Source organism: Lagopus muta, chromosome 1 (genome assembly GCF_023343835.1).
Source record: "Lagopus muta isolate bLagMut1 chromosome 1, bLagMut1 primary, whole genome shotgun sequence".
Classification (NCBI taxonomy): domain Eukaryota; kingdom Metazoa; phylum Chordata; class Aves; order Galliformes; family Phasianidae; genus Lagopus; species Lagopus muta.
In genome coordinates, this window is record NC_064433.1 from 139,894,835 (window position 1) to 139,914,606 (window position 19,772).

The following is a 19,772-nucleotide window of genomic DNA, read 5'->3' on the forward strand; positions in this document are numbered from 1 at the left end:
TCCTTTGCAAACAAGAGCATTCATTATTCCTCTGTTTAAAAGGATACACTAACTCAATTAGCGAACTGGAGGAATATCCCGTGTCTTAGCTCACCAATAACATGCTCCAAATAGCAGGCAGTGAACAGTTAAACTGCACAGGATCTGAACCTCAAAGTTGGCATTTCCCAAACCTTTGAAAGCTGAACCCTCCCTTCAGGAAAACAAGTGCACTCTTCACCCCTTCCATGTGTTATTAAAAGCTACCTACCTACCTACCACACACTGAACAGGCACTTGGAAAAGTCTGTGTGGATCCACACGTTCAGATACTTCCTTTCCTTCCAAAACATGCTTTGAACAGTGTAGAAAGAAACATACTGTTGGTGTTAAAAACAACTGAGCGAACTCCTCTTGAAGAGTGCCATCTCAGAACCATTGCTTCAGGCTTTCTGCAGACTCAGGCAGGTGTCATGTACACTGTAGCAGAATTTACCTTACCAACAATGAAAGAAAAGAGGAACAGAGAGCAGCTGAAAGGCAGCACCTCTCTCTTCATGCTTGCTCATTGTCAAAAGTAACTCACATTTGGTGTTGCTGAGAACAGTTAGTCTACTCACATAACTTGTGCAAAATGCTAATTTCAGACGGTACCACATTAAAAAAAATGTTCAGAAGAATCAACAGGATCAAGAAGCATTTCACATTTTGGAGATCAGTCTCAAAGCCTATTTGTAAATGTTTCTCAAACAGAAAAAAAATCTGTATTTGCTGTGAGTATTATTGAGGATGAATAATCCAGCCAGCTGCACTAAGTAGCATGAGAAAAAAATGAGTTCTTAAGATGTTTCTGGCTAAGTTGTACTATATATAAGGAGGTTTATATGATTTAGGTAAGATCTGGAAAAGTATCCAAACTTCTGAATTTATATTGAAACTTCCACACCTCTGGGTTCAGGGTAACAGGGAGGATTTATAGAGACTGGCACAAAATGAAAAAGCACGCTTCATCTGCCTAATCATCAGCATCTCCAAACCTTTCCACAGCTGCTATTTACCTCCTCCTCCTCTTTTTTTTCCCTTTTTTTTCTTCTCTGGGGGTTTCTTTTCCCCCTCCTCCATCCTTGCCCTTAGGATATCTAATTAATTCTCAAAATTATTCCCTTTTTTATCTCAACTTCTTTAATAACTATTATCTTTTTACCCCACATTGTTCACTTTATCTTCTCATGTGGCTTCTCACATCTCTGTGGATGTGTTTTCAAGGCCCTTTGCAGCTCATCTTTCATTCCTCTACTTTTTGATTTCCCTTTATTATGCCCCCTCTTCATACCTTGTTGTTGCATCTGTTCCTATGACATCTCCACACAGTTCTCTGGACTTAGAAAAAAATCAGATCTAAACCAGTTGAATTCCAGGAGATGATATTGGCATAACAATGTATACAGGCACTGTTTTATGTTCCTGGTAAAACAAGCCCTTTGTGTTAGTTATAAGAATACAACAAACCGGCCTCATTAAAGGTGTGCTCTGTCTCTGGAATTAGAACTTCTGATATTTTTGGCATTGACATCTACATTTGATCAGTATTTGTTCTGTGTTTAGATCAGAGAAAACCCAAATATCTACTGGATGTACTTCTTAGAATGCAATGACCTGTCTTAGCAAGGGAAAAATCAATGACTGAGGTGGAAAATTCTCCTGACTTTAAAAGCTATCTACAAAAATCTTCAGGTAATGGAGAATTATCTGCAAGATAGACACATAGACACCACACAACTCAGAGAAACAGTGGAAAATACCCCAAAGACTATCTGGTGGAAGTTCCATGTCCTTTGCAGGATGAGATGTTATACTGTTATACTGCTGGAACCTGGCGATGTTGTCCCCCGAAGTCCCTCATGACTCTCTTTCATAGCCCATGATCTGACCATTCAGTTGTTTTGAAACATCACTGTGTAACACCAAATGACACAATTTGGAAGTTAAACCCAAGGACCATTTTTATGTCAAAGCAAAAAGAAAGCAAATAATCTGATCTTACTTCCTTTTGCTTATGTCCTCTTATCTTCTTCCTTTGTTCTTTTTAAAAATAGTCAGAGTTTATATGCACAATAATGGCTTTAGATAAGAAGTGGTGTTTCTACTTATCTCAGAATTCCATGTTTTTTGGCGGTTTTCAGTTTCTGTGCTGCATATTTGTAGTGTAATGTATTTGCATATTTTGCAGGTCAGTTTGTCTTTAATTCCACAAAATGCTTTTCAAATAGTTTTATTTAATAGTCATTAAATATTAAACATTATGCATTCCAATATCCAAAATACATATACATGTTACCATGAGATTTATAAGCTAACCACAAATAGTGTTTCAGTTGCTAAATAGTACATAGAATTGCAATGCTCTGCTAGCTCCATTCATTTTATCTGCTTTCTCAAAGACATCAGGAAGATTTCTAGGACTGGATGATCCTATCCCTCTATGTTAATATAAGATCATGATTGGAGAGCTGGCCATTTTGTTTCCATTCTCTAAAGTCTGCAGACAGAAAGAAAAAGCTTGTTGACCATCTGTTCTTGAGTTCTGAAGAAAGGCTTAAACTCTCCCCTTCTTTAGAGTGGATGAGCACTTCACCAAACTTCAAGTTCTTCTTAAAAAATAAATCTCTTACAATTTTGTCTCTTCCTCTTGTAGTGCACTGCAGTACTGATGAACAAACAGAAGGACCAAAACCAATGTAGTCAGCAGTCCTTCTGGGAAGCAGCCCTGCTTCATCTGGCATTTGGTAAGGTCTGGAGAGAATCCCGGTTATCTGGTCATTTGGGAGTTTTGGGAGATTTGCCACGACATCTTAAGAAAGTCTGTCCCAGCATAGTGGAACATGTGTCGCCCTCATCATTTATGCCTGCCTCATGTGAACTCCAAGAATTGCAGAGCAGAAAAAACAGAATGGAACTGCCTCAGTGAAGACTGTTCCCATCCCAAGTTCGTATAAATACATGTATAATCTATTTCAGTTACTGAATGGACAAGGCTGTGGTAATCACTGTAAAGCCTCTTCACCACCTAAGGATAGTGTTTCTAAGCTGCTTTTCCCCAGGTCCCATAATCTGTATACCTCATCTGCACTTCTGCCAGCTTCAATGAGAATCTGTATCTGTCCATTTTGCACACCCAAAATTATAGTCAGATGAAGTATTTCAGGCTTAGCTAAATATCTCCTCCCTTGGTATCAACACTTCCATAATAAAGTGACTCTTGTAGAGTAGATGGAGGCTTTCCACTCGATGTGAATTGCATTCCTTTTCTGAGGACAGAGAAGATGTACAAGAGACAGCCACAACTGTAACTAATGAGCAAGTTGCACTATTTTGCACCTAAAAATATTTAAAAAGTAACAATTACTAGCTTAATTGAAAACTGTAAGTCAGCTTTAAATTAAGTAACTTAAGCCAAGTTATGTATGACATTGCTAAAGGAATTCAGAAATCCCCTGCAATCAGTTCTGTGTCTACAAACCAGGACATTCCAGTTCATTTGCTGGAAATATGCTCAAAATTAGCAACTCCTCCCAAAGTGCAATCTTGATCCTGCATTCTGATTTATAATCTTAAGGAGGCTGGGGGTGTAGATGCAAGTATGTAAACTCTTTCAAAACAGCTCTTTCCATTTCATATGACTTAGAGAAATGGGCACTGATCCTAACTGAAACCTTAGGGCACTTCTGAAACACTAATAAGCACCTTAATTAAAAACAATGAACATTCTCTGAACATTCAGAACTGAAGCTTAATGTTAATTTCAATAAACAAAATGAGATACTTTATTCTAAGTGCACTCAGTGAAATACTAGCTTTCCTGGTATTCTGTTAATAGCAAAACTATGGTTGATGCCTGCATAGGCAGGAATTTAAGTACAGCATGTTTTCAAATGTTAGTCAGTCTTAGGTAAAAAAAATTGAGAAGTTAGAACTGTTGTTTGTACTTGCAAGCTGGCCCTAATATATCTGAAAGCCTTACTGAGGTCCATGGAAAGTGAGTATTAATGATTTGGTCCAGAACAATTACATTGTGATCCATGTTCTTAACCCCAAATAAGTACTTTCTGCACTGCTGTAGCAAAGGGAGCTTAAAGTAATTTACAGCAACAGGAAAAAACTCCACTGGGGAACAGCAAGACATCTATCCACTTTTTGCCTCCATTCCCACAGGGCCAACTTGAAATGCCTTGGGGGAAGGACAGGCTATTCTGGCTATGTGAGCTGTTCTCTTGTAGCATCATTATTCACTTGCACAGCTAAGAGTGGTTCTGAAAATGCTCTAAACTTGCACGAGGAATTGATTTGTATGCAGGAGCTTTCATGACCAGAGCAGCAGGGGGTTGGGGGTGGGAGCTGGTAAAAATAAAGTCATCTTTCTAGGGTTCGCTAAACATTTCTCTGACACTCAGGGGATCAAGTCTTTAATGTAGAACTGAAAATTGGATGAAGAATTTTATTTCCACTCTCTTGTATCAATCATTCTGGTTTCTTGTGAAAACACAGACATTTTTGTCATTAGGCTAAAAATAAAATCTTTTGAGAGCTGAGCAACTAGTCTGTCTAGTTCTTTCTGTGCAATGTTATTACTGCTAGTAGCAATAACAGGATGTGCTTACCATTTCTCAGTGTAATAATCCAGACCTTTCATCAATATAAACAACTTGCCCTTTGGCCTTACAATTAATTCACAGTAGGTTTAGCCCCAGACAGTTTAACTAATAAAAATATTAATAAATAATTTGCAAATAGAGACATCCTCATTTCTGCATTGAAATAAGTGTAACTATGTCTCAAATAGAATCCTGTAGTGACAGGTGTCTTTTAAAGAGCTGACTGAGGTAATACTGTTATCGCTACTGCCTCTCCAGTAATACTTCACACCAAAACCTAATCATTCTTAAGGCTCTTTCTCCAATGCATGAACCTACGGAGTCTAAAATGTTGTACAAAAGGCATGTCGACATTTCAGCTAACTAACTAAATCCTTCTTTGCAAATTGGTCATGCTAATAACTCCAATGTATGCATATGAAGGAGAATTCAAAAAGTTTGTATGGGGCTGAGGGTCTGCTGTCATTTCCTCTTGTCCCTCCCTTATTTCCTCTTTATTCACGAAACTCTCAGCAAGTCTTTCACTGCTGTCCTCCCCTGCTGACTTAAGGAAGTGTTTTTGAATAGTGCTCTCAGTTAATTTTAGGGTTTAGATTTGAAGAGTCCATGTTTCTGTTTCCATCCTGATCAGGAAATACAAAGCCACAGTTTGTATTCATGTTCAGATTTGTAAAGAGCCATTTCCTCAGCACTTATTTTAATCTTGTTCTTCTGGGAGGAAAAAAACACTCCAGTCTGAAATCAAGCCAAATTAGTTTCCCCTTCCTGAAGTATTTCTGGTGATTCCAGAAAAAAATTTTGAAACTCAGGAAAACATATTAATCCTATGTGCAGACCTATACAGATGCTCATGGTTTGTCAAGAAAAATAATCAGATTGCTTGTAAGATTTTTGAATCCTACCTCTTACACATTAGAGCCACAAAGGAAGTTTTAGTTCTATTACAAAGCTTCCCCCTGAGTTATAGGAATATGTCTTCAAAGTGATCCATTGCTATAATGAGTTATAACAAATAGTATGCCTGCAAAGAGCTGACACTTTACTCAGTTATTCTAGTCATTCTGTGGGGCTGAGAATTCACTGCATTTATAAGGGTTATGCCTTTTATATTATACTCAGGGAGTTGTAGTTAGACTCTTTAAAGCAGAAATTGATGTCTGTAGGGAAACTGGATATGAGACAATGTTTTATGGTATACAAGCCAAAGACTTGAAAGAGTTTCTTGTTCACATGCATCAGTTCTGTGCTAAAGCATTAACAAACTCTTGTGGAAAATTTGTCATTCATAAACAAACTTCACAAATAGTCCCACAGAATATATAAGAACAGCCTGAAATTACAGCCAGAAGTAGGAGTGTGCATTCAACTGGCCCAGTGCAGATACAGACTATGAGGGAATTTGAGCTGCAGCCTTGAGATCCCACGCCACTGTGCAAGATGCACCACTGACAAGACATCTGTCCATTGCGAGAGCTTGCTTACCTAGTCCTTGTAATTTGAACCCAGAAGAGAAAGATCTGTAAAGAGAGAGAAAGAGAGAGAATGACAGCTAAAGGTTGGGGGTGATGGTAGATTTGATTCTTTATTCTCATACCAGTCCCAAGACTTATGTTTCTGGGAGATGCTAACTTTAGTGGAGTTGCCTGAGCACAAAGACCTATGCAACCAAGTGGAAAATCAGACATGGTGATCCCATAGACTAACTAATTGATGACTAACCTCCTTTAGCATATATCTCTTGAGGGAACAATTTATGGTTTACAGGATATGGGAGATTTAGTTGGAAACCATATAGAAACATTTATGTGTTGTTTTGGTAGAATTAATGTAAGAAAATATGAAACTACATACTTGTTGGCTAGATGACATTGGACTGAAGGGTTCATCATTCTTCAGATTCATCAATATTTTTTTCTTCAACACTCCAGCGTACTGGGGACTAAACACTTAAAAGATAAATGGAGTTACGTGCATACAGCTCAGTTGAAAAGGCTTGTTTTCACAAAGGGAGCAAACAAAGACATTAGACTGGAATATGTGTGAAATGTCTTAGTCATTTTAGTTAGTATTGTTATGTCCTACTTGAAATAACTACTTCAGGAAACACTCATAACTGGTATTACTGGTAAGCTGTTGCCTTATGTTAATGCATCCTCTTACCTCTACTGTATCAGAAACACTAAACTAACCTGATTTGATATTGGATTAAATCTTGTTTTTGTGTCTGCTTAGCTTAAGGGAAGATTTAAGCCCAAATGAAAGAACACAAGAAAAAATCCTATCCAGGTCTTCCTCAGGAACTCTGAAAACACAAAGTGAAGTCAATTCTTCTTCCTACCCAAGTTTACATCACGTCTCTCTTTTTGGCTGAAGCTACTTGGATTTCAGCCTACCACATCAGAAAGGTATCTGTGTGAAGGCCCACAGCAGCTTTGCCTGTAGGTGAAAGCAATGTCAGTTTTCCATGTAGAGAGTGCAGATGAGTTCAGTGCAGAGATTTCATAAAGAAGGATAATCTTTGAGGTTTCTACTCTTCTTTGAGCACCTCTAAAACATCAATAGTTCCTCTAGAAATATTTTTGAAAGTGTTTTCTCACCTTCCCTTTTCCACCTGTCTCCTCTGAGACTGCATCCAAACTTAGAATTTGTCACACACTGTAGGTGGTGGAAAGGCCTTACCTGCTGTCACACAATTGCATATTATTTAGACGAGGGAAATAGAAAACATCTTACTTACATACCAAGGAAAAGTATGTACAGAACAATACCATAAATGAGTAATCAGACAGCCATTTTATGGAACCTTCCTTTATCTTTAATATTACAAAAGTTAATATAACCAGATAGTAGTTTTGGATATCTTTAATGAGGATAAGAGATAGAAAGGCCAGTTTGGACAGTGTTGCCAAATTTAGCTATACAGAGCCCTGAGGCCACAGGGGCCTAATTTTTCTTGGAACAAGAGCAAAAGTTAGTGTGATATTTGCTGACTGTAGCACACATGTTGATTCATGCTAACTAGGGGTCCTGTGGTGATAATATGAGTCTTGTAGGGGAGCTGGATTAGAAAGTAGCAGACTGTTCTACAGCCAGGCAGGCCCAAGCTAGCAAGCCCTAGGTACTAACATCTCTAGTACAAGTGCAGTTAGCACTTCAGCTGGAAAGTACCCATCTTCTGCAGTAAAGAATTAATTCAGAATAAAGAGTGGGGTGCTAGAAATAGTGCAAAGCTCCAGGAGGCAGGGAAGGGAGCATCAAATTAAAAGGAAATAAGGAATTCTGTTTCCTGCTGCACTGGCAAAAAACGTTGTAAGCAGCTCTAGCATCTTAGAAAGAGTAGAGCTCGCAGCGACCTGGAGGAGTGACTCACAGTAAGGGAAGGTGCCAATGATCTGGCAGCATGCTGGACTATCATCTGGCACAGGATTTTGTTGGCACTGCATCCAAACCTGTGCAGATACTTGACCTTTTAAAATTTGATGGCAGTGCCATAAAACCTAATGTATACTGTGGTTCCTGGATTGCTGGAATCTATTTATTTTTATTTTTATTTTTATTTTTTTTCCTGTAAATAACAGCACTTAACCTAAAAGCAGGTGAAAGGTTCTACTCTATGAAAGCATTTTTGACACAGCAAGCTGGGGACATCTCAAATTATAACATCCTTAGGAGATGTGATGGCTAATATAGCTAATATTGCTGCCTGGGGAGGTATTCAAAACATATGCCCCAAAAAACACACCACCTGCTTATACACACTTTTCAACTTCTCAGACTCATTCACAGGAACATTAGCTGCTAGGTTTAATCCCCTCAACCAACAACTTCTTTTCTCCTCCAGTTTTTCACTGCTTTTCAAGAGCATCTTTTCTGGTTCAGTCCTGCCTTTTAACAGAAGCCAGGTGGTTTCTATTACGTGTTAACTAGTCACAGATGAACTGGACCTGCTAATTGTCTGAGTTTCACTGGTCCCAGACTTCCTCCTACATGAAGAAGCAAGCTGGCTAGTTTCCAATATATGCTGTAAATAAAATGGTAGGCATATGTACTTATTTCTCCTATGAATCACAGAAAAACAAGAATGTGTACTAAGTATACTACTATTGTCAGCTTTTTATGCAATGTGTCCTATTTCCTTTGTTAGACTAAGATATATACTCTACCAGACTGTAATACATGGTTATCTGTCTGTATACAGACAGATGTTTCTAGGTATTTAAATCTTATAGGCTTTTTGGTAGGTCACATTTTTTTATGGGACACACTTTAATTTCTAGCCAAAGCATAAAATACTTCAAATGCCCCTTAACTGAATCAATAACCCTTGTTTCTTCAATGATGTTTATTTTACAGTTCTTCACTAAACTGATCAATGTGTTTTCATCACACTTATTTTTACTCCATTGAAAAATTAATCATCTCTCTCTCTTCTGACAATTATATAAACTTGTAAAAAAATAATAATCAAATTTGGACTCTATATTTCTTTCATAACTGAAAGAAAGTATCTTACAGAAATTCTGTTAAGGCCTGTTAAAAATTTTAAAAATCTGTTTAAAAATATTAAAAATTCAAACACACCTACCATGAGAGGAGGTCTGAGAAGTTTCTTTCAGAGAGACTAAATTTCTCTGAGCCACAGAATATTGAGTGGCTACAAAATCTAGTTACTTCAACTGAATGTCAGTTCTGAGGGTTTGACTTCAACTGTAACTGAATGTTACAAATCAACTGGAATGCACAATGGAAAGCAGGAAAAAGAAATCAGTAACTGAGATGGAAAAGGCTGGAGAGAAGTAAATTTCTACAATCAGGCTGGTGTTTGTGCTGCTGTACAGATTGGCATTCTGAATGCTGCCCTTTACTGATTTAAAAAACAAGCAAGCAAACAAAATACAAGAGCATTTTCACAAAAACTTTAGTATAATTAATTCCTGTTGTTAACCGGGCTGCCACTAACATTTCCTCCCCAGATCTCTATTACCCTACCCCATTAGAGATCTGCTCCCACTGTAATCAGCAGTGGGGAATTAAGCCACAGTCAATCAGGTGAACTTCAATGGGGTTCTGGTACTTACTAGCAGAAAAGGTCACCAGTAGGATTGCTAATGTGTAATCTGGCTATATCCAGAAGGAAAGAAGCATGTTCTGAAGAAAAACACTAAAAAAAAATTCCAGAAAAAAAGCCCAAACAACAATAACAGTAATATTCAAAAAGGAAGAATATTTTTTAGCTCATTGTCTTATTTTAGGACTGAACATCTCTAATAATTATATGTTTTTTATTAGATATATTTACTCTCTGATCCTCTTATTCATCTGTATTAGGCTTTACAAGATTGTTCTTTTCTATTGTTTATAAAATTGATAAAAGAAACTTATCATGTTGGAGTTAATTGCTCTAACTAGTCAGACCCTTAGGGTCTGGTAATCTGACAAATGTCATCTGACAAATGGTAGCTGTAACCTATTATCTGGTATCTTGTACTGAGATCCACAGAACTTGGTTGATTTATACCAGCTGAGGAATTTATCCTTCCTTAGCATACTTGCTGCATGTAACATCTTATTTTGAAGAATCTGCAAAGAAAATTTATTGTCTAAAAAGATTTGTGATATAAAAAATATCTCGTACACTTCTGTTAACTTTCTACTGAGTTTGTATACATTTATAATAATGAAAAGAAATAGGTAAAAACAGTGAGGACCTTGTTACTCTGTAGTTTATACTTTATATAGATCAAACAAATAAAATAAAACATTTTTTAAAATATATTTGCCATTCATTTTTAAAGTTTTAAACAACTTACTCTCAAAGAGAATTGGAAAGAGGAAAGGGAATTAGAAATGATTTCTCAGATCCACTTCTTGTCTTATACGTGGAATGTAATGTGAGAAATGTATGTGCATTTAATGGCTTGTATTATAGAAATCTCTTCCTTCTTCTGCTGAGCTCTGTGTGTGTTTTTTTATACCAGCTGTTTTTTTATGGCATCTAAAAGAGCAACAAACCTTACACCAACCTACCTTGGTTATTTGCAAAGTTCAAGGAAGGATTTTTTTTTGTTTGTTTAGTTTTTGGAGAGATGGATTGAGAGATTTCAAGAGGTGATAAGCCAGTTGGGAGGGTTTGGAATACTGAAGATATCCCTGATAGTTGATAATTCAAGAAAATATTCATCAAACGGCTGGCAGGCAACTCTTGTCTCCTTTCAACCTTCAGTGTTGATAAGGAGGCTTTATAAGATGTCATTAAATTTGTTTTTGAGGTATCTGATTTATAGGTAGCAGATTTTCAGTATGAAGGACATAAAAAATGACTGTGTCTTCATTTCATTTGAACAGAGGACTAATATCAATGTCACACAGATCTGCCTTTCAGCAGTTTCATTCACAAATCCAGTGACAAAAACATCTCTGGAGTCACTTAAAAAAACTAATAAGTAGCAGATTCTCTGTGCACGTATGAAAGCAATAGACAATTCACAGGAAATTTATAATTAAAGGTAAAATATTTTAAAATATCTTGTTACTAGAATCCAAAGAGAAGTGGTTAAAAGGACAGTGTACTGGTGCATCCACAATTCACTAGCAGGGCAGGAAATGACTTTACAGAGCATAAATATGTTTCCAGTTATTTCAAGGATTTTCTTAGATAAAGCAAATGGCTGGATCCTGGAATACTTCATGAAGGGCTGCTTTTCTCAAACAGAGAAAAAAGAAAACCACATAAAAACAACAAAAGAAGGTTTTTTCCGCCCACTTTGCTTACTGAAAGTTTTATGTTGTCTAGGACCATATATGTAAAGCATTTTCTGTAACAGGCCAGGAGGGACCAACATTATGCAGTCACTGAGTTTAGGTGAGTTGAAAAGATAAATCCAGTGCTTCCAGACACCAAATTTTTTTCCAGAGACCAGAACAGTCACTGTGAGACAACAGAACATTGATCTTTCACTCTCTCCTAGTTTCTTCCTGCTTAAAAATGGCAGAGGCTCTGCTGTAGGTTGGAGGCAGGAACCCCAAGACAATCTGATGCTAACCGATAGAAAGAACTGGGAAAAAGACAGTTCTACCCAACAATGTACAAAACTTAAATACTTCAGTTAACCATTCATTTCTTCCATCCCACTTACCTATGTTTTATTATATTTTCTCTTTTTGAAAATCCATTCTGGGTTTATGTTAGGTTAGTTTAAGATGATATGTATATATATTTATATTTGTATTCTATTTTTCTGGTGAGACAATATTTATAAATGTGATTAGTAAAGCAGAAGCTGACCTGCTTGTTGTTTTGTTTGTTTGTTTGTTTGTTTGTTTTTTTGTCTAAGTATATTTGTATGTAGGACCAAGCATAATTTTAAAAATAGATACTAAAAATAATAAACTGGAATTGGTGTTATTGATCAGTTTCTGGTATTTCTGGTATTTTGGAAATTTTCAGAAAATATGATTTTTCTTTTTTCTTAAGAAGATAGATACTGATAGATACTATCAGTATATCAGTATTCCTATAGATGTGGAAGAACTGCAGTAAGTTGTACTTATGTGTGTAGTATTTAGAGGCTTCCTATTTTTCCACTGAAATGAAACTAAGAGTTAAAGCATCCATCCGTTAAACTTTGCATGACAAAATACAACACTCTAAACCTATGAGAAAATTAGAGATAAATCCTGTGATTCTTGAAGTGAAAGCAAGAAATCAAAAACAGTCAAACAAGAAGCAAAATCAAAGGGAATAACCAATGTTGGAACATGGAAAAAATCAGGGAGGTATCTGGTGGCAAGATGACATGAGTTATAGCAGCGTAGGTAAGGAGGGGATTTCAGACAGATCTAAGGGAATGTAGTTCTGAGGAAAAAAAAAATCATCTTCCTTCACCAATTATAGTACAGTGCCAATATATCCTCTGAGGATGGGCTGATTTTGAGGTCGTGAATGAAAGGAAGTTCTGTCTAAAAGGCTGATAAAATCCTTTTATTTTTCAAGCAGAATGTATGAACTATTTTATGGATCTAGCAAGCCATTGCTCTCATGATTTGAGCAGGAATGACTGGAGATTGACTTCACTGGCCCTCAGTGAACTCCCACTCTGGGGCTCAGAAGTGAATCTCCTTTTCTTCACTATCTCAAGAGCATGCCTAATTTACACAATCTATCTCCTTCTGAATAACTTCCACTAGAGTCAATGGGAGCTGTGTGCCTGAAGCCAAGGGCAAAATTTGGCTCAGGCAGAGCATAACAGCTCCAGCGCTTTCCCAAATGAAATACATTTAGAGTTTGACATGCACAGTTGGATGCAGTAAGTAAAAAATCAGTTTTGCTGGGCACAAGTTTTCAGAGCATAGTGCTGCTTCCTGCTTCCGTCTCATCACTGTTAAAAGATGTGCTTTATAGGAAAGACTGAGCTAGATCAAACCAGAGACTTATCTTACCCACTGATCTTAGAGGGATATTTTATGTAGCTCTTTTGTTTCCAGTGCTTTGCAGCTTAGGACTTCCTGTATCGGGAGTAGCAATTTGTGTCTAGCTCTGCACAGATCGTAATAAAAGTAGCGCCAAGCTTAATTGTTTTCATTGTCACAGCTCCTTCAAACACAGCTCTGTTAACTCCATCCAAATTATTTCCCTAAACTCGGGAGCAGTAGCAGCACAGTTGACTGATATGATCTGTTCATCGTTTAGAACAGCCATTCAGCTTGTCTTTTCACTGCTGAACAACAAGTATTTTATTGCTAAGTCACAGTATCTCACAGTTCACCAGTGTCAGGAACACAGACTATTACATGGCTTTCTCTCATGATAGTCTTCACATGAAAAGCTATTCTGAACAGTAGGCAAATGACTACCTAGCCAAAGTAGCCTTTTCATCTTTCTTTATCACTGTCATAATGTCAATCTTGGTCTTAATCTTTCAATTATCCCATGCCTTGAATGCATAGGTAATTCTTAGGGGATCATCTCTTCTCATAATTATAAGGATTAATTGAACAAAATTGCACACATGGACAAGAACTCAGCTATTCACAGACTTTTACAGCCTACAGGAGTCCTCCATGGGAACCATTAGTTGCGGCTGTTTGCTCTTCCCTGAAAAACCCAGTGCCTTGCTGTTATTTCCCTAAACAAATAACTGTAGAAAAAAACAGTACTTTTAAGTGTTAATTGCATGCTCCCAGAGTGATCTGGTTTTGTTTCTGGGTTGTTTTTATTTTGAGGATTTTTTTCTTGTCATTGTTTTGTTTTGTCTTTCCTTGGTGAGATCTCTGGCTCTCTTTTTCAATGGTTTTTATCTTCACCTTAAGATTTACAGTTTATACCTCTGGCAAGTAAATCCAAACTAGGAAATGCCTAGAAACTCTTTTCATAGAAATTGCTATTGCAGAGTCTGTATTCCAGTAAAGAATTTTGTCTCTCTGACCCAATTAAGTCCAGGATTTATAGTGCTGCTTCCTTAAAATAAAATAAAATTACAGTCCTTGATTTTGAGTTATGTGATAATTGGCAGTATTTCTATGCAGTGCAGAGTACAAGACCACATTAGTATCTAAAAAAAAAAAAAAAAAAAAAAAAAAAGGTTAGAACTTTGTGCAATATTCCTAGAGAGTACTTCTTCTGGATGGATGTTTCAAGAATGCCATTGCAAAAAATTTACAGAAATATAAAGTGTCTGGTTCAAAAAGTCAAGGTGAAAATTTTTTATTAAGATGATGGAAGATGACTGGGATTCTTTTCCCCCTCAACATGTGGCTCTTAATAACTGCTGTTTACTATTAATTACGGAACATACTTCCACCTAATAAACATGTCAGAGGAGAATCAAGCTAATTTGTTGTATTCCCCTTTGGATATGCTTCCTATGTACACGATGCTTAGATTAAATCCTGTGACTACTTACTACTTTTTTTTTTCTCAACAATTTAGGGAGGCATGTTCTCAGCATTTTGAACTACAGGAGATCTGAATCACATTCATAAACTCCAGTGCCACACTGTACATGACTGTGAAGTTAGGTGCCTAGAATAGACCATAGGTGGGTGCCTTGCTCATATGCATTTTTTTGTGCAATTAAACCTCAGCACCAGATTCTGAAAGCCTGTGTGTGTGTGAAGCTAGCTTTAAATATGTGAGAAAGTTTTCAGAACCTGAAAGAAGGAAAGAAAGAAGCATCAATAAGATTAGAACATTATATAATGTAGTAACTGTCACCTGGGAGGATCTTAAAATATTGTGTGCAGCATCTGAAATGTTTTCATATGAGATCGCATATATGTAATTTTGCTAATAGTTTGATCTGCTATGTTTGATATTTTTTTCTTTATTCATATTGGTACAATACGTACACATAATACAGAGGAAGCAATAGACAAATGAAAGAATTAGATGCTTGTATTTGAATAATTAAAGAGCACAAAATTGTTGAAATTCAAGCATGTTTTTAATTAATCAGATTCAAAAACCGTAAGTAAAATTTAATTAATTTTATGGAAGTTTCAGAGCTTTGTAATAGAATAAATCTCTTGTGTGAAATATTTAGGTAATGACTATCATAAAAGAGACCACTTAAGAGTGCAGTAATGTGCTCTGAAAATATTTTCCTTCTGTATCAGTTAGGAAGAAAAAAGTCATTATACTTTTATACTTGGCAGTGTATTGATTGCACCTAATGCTGGTATCTGAGTTAATCTGGTATATATGTTAGTGCTTCTAGAATACCAGGAATCTTGCCACAAACCTGCACCATTTCTGTGATTGTCCCCAGTGTATTTTATAGACCCTTCCTTCCTTCCTTCCTTCCTTCCTTCCTTCCTGCCTTCCTGCCTTCCTGCCTTCCTGCCTTCCTCCCTCCCTCCCTTCCTTACTACCTCCCTCCCTGCCTCCCTGCATCCCTCATTCCCTTCCTCCCCTTTCCTCCCCTTTCCTCCCCTTTCCTCCCCTTTCCTCCCCTTTCCTCCCCTTTCTCCCTTTCTCCCTTTCTCCCTTTCTCCCTTTCTCCCTTCCTTTCTCTCTCTCTCTCTTCCCATCCTCCTACTTCTTTCTCAATTCTTAGCATCATGATATACTAGAGACAAACTGAACTGATGAAAAATATCTGAAATAGGAGACAAAGAGGCAGTCTATTCTGTTACTTTTCTAAGTCCTGCTTATGGCCACCCACAAATAGGGGGTTCTTTTTTTTCCTTTTTCTTTCTTTATTCTGGCCTATCTCCAGATTTATTATGGGTTGAACACATGTTATGGGTAGAACACATGAAAGTGAGTGATGTTAGGAAACATCCACTACAGCTTTGATAAAGTTGTTTTTCAGATGTAGTACTGTACATGTGACATGAGAATGTTCTAAGAAGGTTTGCTAAAAATACTGAAAAGTTCATTAAGTTCTACTATGGCTAACTATACTCCACAATTCTGAAAATACATGCAATTTATATTGATATTAAATGCACACCAACAAAAGGAAGGATCTGATTGTGTGCTGAGGGAAGCAAGGAGCCTTCACCTTGAAGAGTTTACCAGCTGAATATACAATGGAATAGCAATGTAGGGTGAGAGTGTATACATGCAAATGAAGGGTTTACCACACAGAAGCACAGTCAGGCTGAGAAGGGTTGAGTCACAGGAGAGGAATGAGCAATAGCCTGTCAGGAAACACCCTGCAAGTTCCAAACATTTTTATTTTTATTTGATAGGGGTATGGGTAGGTGGAGATCAGTCAAACAGGACAAAGTAAAAGCATAGATAGAAAGGCAAGGGCATTTCAGGATGTGGAGAGGAGGGGGGGAAGAGGCATGTTATGAACATTAGGGCAGAGAAACAGAGAGGTGTGGAGGTGAGATAAGGTTGTAACAAGCTTACATGGGAAAGGATAATTAAAATTCATGAATGTCTATCAGCCCTTATGATTCTTTTACCTTTGCAATGTCGGCCTCATTTTCAGGCTAGATCCTCCCTGTAGACTCTTCTTCATCCCAGGCTGCTCCTGTCATTTTTTTAACACAGTTAAGCATGAACTGTGCATGCAGACCAAAGCCATAAAATTATACAGCACACTTAATTGGCAAATTGAGAGATTGCTTTTCAGTAACAATCCGTACAATGGTTGACATGTAGAGACTGATCTTAGTCTACTGTACTCAGTTAAGTGCCTTTTAATGTCGTAATTTTAAGTGTGAAAACAATGATTTTTCCTTTGTAAAACAGGAATTGTCCTTACACTAAATTAAGTTTTAGGGATGGAAGGGGACTTCTCTCTTTCACTACCCCTTTAAAGATTCAAATAGCTAAAAATGTTTCTTGGTTATGTATGAGGAAAAATCTGAATCTCAGAAAAAGATGTGTGTGTGTCTATGTGTGTATCTGCTTCAGTTAGCTTATATATCATGTTTCTTTGAAACAGTTTTTCTTATGTGTTGAGAACTTTTGCTTTCAAAATTGATAGTAGATTTGTGATGAGGTACTTTACTGAGAAATCCTAGATCAGTCCTTTGTCACTATCGCTCTTCCTTTCTCAGAAAAACAAAACATGGCTAAGGTCCAATTTTATCAGCTTTCATCCTTGCTCCCCTCAACTGGTTTGAAACTAGAAGCTTATTTTTCTGGAAAGCTGTATTAAACCAGAAGAATTTGAAATGGGAAGGCTCTTTGTTCCCTAATTTCTTCCACAAGACATGATGAAAACAGCAAAGTAGATTCAAACAGCGTTTAAATTGTCTGAATCGTGACAGTGTCATGGCCGAACCATATATATTTCAATGCCTGGTTATTTAAGCTCAGTTACTGGCTGCCAGAATTACACTCATGAGACCTCAGTATCTCTTATCCACAAGCTCATTTTCTAGTCAAAATTCAGAAAATAAAGCCTCACAAAATAACAAAGAAAATCCAAACAAACTGATCTCTGTGTGAAGACAGTATTTTTACAATTCAGGAAATTCATTCTGCGTAGCTATAAGCAGAGCATTTGCATAGTCAGCACCAACTCTTTTAAGCAGAATTAGAAAAACAAAACATCAATGGGAAATCAAGCTGATTTCAATATTGTTCAACAAAGCAGGAATCATCTGACACTGTAGGAACTTCTTAACCCATTTTCTGTGAACAGCAGGCTGGGAGCACTTGACAATTGAGATATTTCATTTTCTCTAAAAATTGCACTTAAGACTACAGTTTGGTGTACGTCATTTATAAATATTTGAATTTTGTAATTATTTCCATAAAAGATGGAGACAGAACCCACCAGAAATCTTGAAGTACATCTTTTGATCACTTATGTTGAATCTCTCATGTTACAATAAAGTTTTTTATTTACTTTTCAAACAGCTTCTCTCATGAAACTGCAGGTAATGGCATACTATTTGCAGCCTCTGTGCTGTAACACTTTGTTCAAACTAACACCTTTGCCCAGAGTTCATTAAATCAGCATTTACATGCCTTTAATACAAAGGGAATATTTTCAGAGTGAGCACTGGATGTCTGATCTCCTTTTACACAGATTATTCTTTCTTACACCCCTGCTCTAGGCATTGCAAGAGCAAACTTATTCCTGATGTACCGTAGCAAGAAATGGCTTCATCTTCTCTCTCATTAAACTGTCACTAAATTTATCTGTGAACCAGATAATCCACTGCAATGTATTAGGAAATTATGGAGGTCGTATAGAAATTATCACGTAAGAAAAATATGAATGCTCAACTTCTACTGACCTAGAAAATAAAATTCTTTATTAGTGTTGTCTTTTTCAGCTTTGTAGAACTAAAGTCTATTTTGTTAAAAAAAAAAATGAACGTTGTGCATTTACTATATTTAAAAATCTGGATCTGAATCTGATTGAATGAGATGTAATCATGCTGTCAAAAATCCCCCTGTTTTTTATATCACTAAAGTGCTTATTTCCAAAATCTAATTTGAAACATCTCCAGTTTGTTTTTACTACATTATTCCTTTCATAGCTTTTCAGATTGAAAACCACTGAGTCAGAGATAATGAAAGAGAATTTCTTTCCTATGAATGATCAGGGTATGACTTCAAAAGAGTCAATCCATGCTTATCATCAGTCTAGGTGAGTCTTTTAGAAAGTCTAATTGATAGCATTAAGTTTGGGTCTGAAATTGTTAGGGTTTTTTTTTTTGTTTGTTTGTTTTTTGTTTAAAGTCTTACTTAATTGCCATTAAATACCTAAGTGGATTCAGATATTTTTGGTGAGTAAATAGATATCTCAATAAATTTCAGTCCCTGCTTTATTTTGTCCAGTTCTCCATTTTGCACCCAGAAACTTGAACTGCGATAGTTCTGGAGGGACTGGATTGGGGCAAGGTCTATGCCCTTACATGGCTATGTAAGGGAAAACATTCCTTTGCATTATAGAAGAATTAGATAACTGTAGTAGTATCTTCATTCTTCTTACTAATCATTCTTAGTTCTTGAGCTAAAAAATTTCCCAAGGGAAACAAGAAGGTTTCATAAATACTCATTTCCCACAGGACTCTTTTTTAACTGAATTGATTCCTCCCAGCCCTCCTCCCCCCAGAAATCAAACAAACAACAACAATAATGACAACAACAACAAACAAACAAACAAAAAAACAACACCAAAAAGAGCCAGAAAAATGCTACAAAAACAACCAATAAGTATTGTCTGTTTAGATCTACAGTTATGAGAGATATCATGCTCCATTTTGGTAACAGAAACTATCATGAAGGAGAGTAATAAAAAAAATGTTAAGGCATCCACAGACCTACATTTCTGATACATATAATTATTTATGTTTGTTACCATAATAGTAACTTGAAGCTTCATCCAAAAATTGCCAACAGCTCAAGAATCACTGTATGGTTTGTCATAGCCATAATCAAACATATCTTGTGCCCTAAAGACCTTAAATTTAAGAAGGATCACAAATGCTGAGAAGATGATTGGGATCTGAAGCCAAGAGAGTTATCAAAAACATTTGCTACACATCATGAATCTGTGCTAGAGTCATGAATAGACCATTGTTATCATACATCGATTTGTGTTAATCCATAAAAATGTTGTTTTTTTATTCACTATATCTGTTACAGACTTAAAGGTTCAGTAACAAAAATACATAAGCAACCACAGCAATGCTTACTACTCAGATGATCAGATGTCTCTTAGA